This window comes from Oratosquilla oratoria, unplaced genomic scaffold (assembly GCF_046742065.1).
Source record: "Oratosquilla oratoria isolate Oo_2021 unplaced genomic scaffold, ASM4674206v1 SCAFFOLD49, whole genome shotgun sequence".
Lineage (NCBI taxonomy): Eukaryota > Metazoa > Arthropoda > Malacostraca > Stomatopoda > Squillidae > Oratosquilla > Oratosquilla oratoria.
This window is the reverse complement of record NW_027467713.1, coordinates 1126736-1129235: the sequence shown is the minus strand read 5'-3', so window position 1 is coordinate 1129235 and position 2500 is coordinate 1126736. Positions and strand designations below refer to the sequence as shown.

At 35.2% G+C, this 2500-nt stretch overlaps 1 pseudogene; it reads left to right on the top strand.

Annotated features, from left to right (window-relative positions):
- Positions 1–1583: 1583 nt before the first annotated feature.
- On the top strand, positions 1584–1685 carry LOC143023525 (U2 spliceosomal RNA; annotated as a pseudogene).
- The last annotated feature ends 815 nt before the right edge of the window (positions 1686–2500 follow it).

Sequence of the window (2500 nt, the reverse complement as noted above, 5' to 3'; positions counted from 1 at the left end):
GTGCGAAAGATGAATGCAAGGGTGGTGGGTTCAGGGATTGGAGATGGTTAAAGAAAATGGTAGAAGAGTGGGAGATAAGCCAGTTGTTGTTTACTGACGACACTGCGCTTGCAGCAGGATCAGAGAAGAGATTGAAGAAATTAGTGGGAGAGTTTGGAAGAGTGTGTGAAAGAAGGAATTTGAAGATATATGTGGGTAAATGTAAAGTGATGAGATGTACAATGGGAGAAAGTGGCAGCAGACTGGATTTGAGTATTAAGGGAGAGAGACTGGAGAAGCAGTTTTAGATACATGGGTGCGAATGTGGCGGGGAAGGGAGGAATGGGGGTGGTGGTAGAATGTAGATTGAGATAAGCGATTAAATGCGTTGGGTGATTAAAAGGTGTAATGAGAAATAGACATTTGAGAGTGGATGCTAGGAGGAGATTGTATGAAGGAGTGATTGTGCCGACGGCAGAAATATGTAGCATAAGAGAGGAAGAGATAAGGAGTTTGAATGTGTTTGAGATGAGGTGCCTAAGAACTATGACAGGGGTTACTATGCTGGATAGAGAGATAAATGAGGAGGTGAGGAGAACAGGGGTGGGAAGGGAGTTGGAAGATAGGGTTGATGAAAGAGTATTATGATTACTTTGGTTTTACTTTTATTAATTTTTAAAACTACTTTGAAACTTTCCTTGTTTAGATCACTCACCATATCTTGCAAGTGTTCTGCTCTTTCTGAAATAAGAATAATGTCATCCGCAAATCTTAGGTGGTTCAAATATTCGCCATTAATCTTTAAAACTTTCTTTTCCTAACTCAATCTTCTGAAAATATCTTCCAATCAAGATGTTATTAGTTTCGGTGAAATTATATTGCCTTGCCGTACTCCTTTCTCGATCTTGATCTTTTCTGTATCTTTATGTAGTCGAACTATAGCGGTATCTTTTGCATAAATCTTTTTTAAAACTTTTACGATCTGTTTGTTTGTACCCTGTGTTTGTAGCGAGTTTAGTATTGCTATTTGTTTCACCGAGTCAAAGACCTTCTCGTAATGTACAAAAGCTAAACAGAAAGGTATATAATACTCTGTCGTTTTCTCGATTAGTTGATTTATCACCTACAAATGGTCTAGGGTCGAATATCCGCTTCTAAGCCCTGCCTGCTCTCTCGGTTAGTTTTCATCTAAAACTTGACTTAGTCTATTTGTAAGGATCTTGGAGAATACTTTATATACATTTGATAGCAAGCTAATCGTTCGATAGTTACTAAGATCCTTCTGGTCTCCTTTCTTATGAAGCAAAATTACTATAGCATTGCACCACGCATCAGGAACGCTTTCTTGACGTAAGCACTGGGTGTACAACTCTGCTAATTTAATATGAACTAATTTACCTGCGTCTTTCAACAGAGACGTGCCAGTTTGCAGTGGGTCCTGCGACTGTGCGTGTGAGCTGACCTTTGTCTGATATTTCTTACACAACCTGTTCGATATGGGTGACCCTGCAGAGATTGTCTCTCTATTGACATAGCTTTTGTAGTCATTAAGATTCTCAAGCCTATCCACCACGTCAAGGTGTCAACTCTCGGATAGGATCTTTATCGCTTCTCGGTCTTTTGGCTAAGATCAAATTGTAGTATCTGTTCGTATCATCTTGATAGTGAATGAAAAGATCAATATTGGCAAAATTTTCAAACTTAATGCGAATCAGACAATAAATAATGGTTTCAAACTGTCAGGAAGTAGATTTAATTTGGAAGTGGGTAGAAACAGCTTTGCCAACCCTGTAGTAAATGTATAGAATAAATTTCTGGATAAGCAATGCAACATACTACAGTTAGAAGTTTTAAGATTCACTTTCATAAACACCAAACAATATGCTGTAATGCCTGACATTTATTACATTTTATTTGATCTATTAATTTATCGTTATTTGTTTATTATCTGTCTTTTATAAATTATCATTATTCATCTGTTTGCTTATCATTCATCATTATCTATTTATTTATTTATTCTATTTGTTCATTTATTTACGTCCAACCTATATATGAACCAAAAGTTCTCCTGTCGACATAACTTTCTTTCAGAATCCCAGTGTGTGTATATATATATATATATATATATATATATATATATATATACATATATATATACATATATATATATATGTATATATATATATATATATATATATATATATATATATATATATAAATGTATGTAAATCTTGGCAGCAGCTTTTCTTTTAAACATGTTTTGTTAAATACAACTGCGCATTCGGCGCTACGTGTGTGTGTGTGTGTGTAGATGTATGTACGTCTGTGTCTATGTGTATGTATATGTATGCGTGTGTATGTATATGTATATATATGCATATATATATATGTATATATATATGCATACATTATATATATATGTACATGTGCATACATACATATACCAAGGCTTTTTCCCCCTTACAAGGTAGGTAGCCAAAAAGGAAAAGGCATAAAATCATTCCCACCCATTCCATCCCTG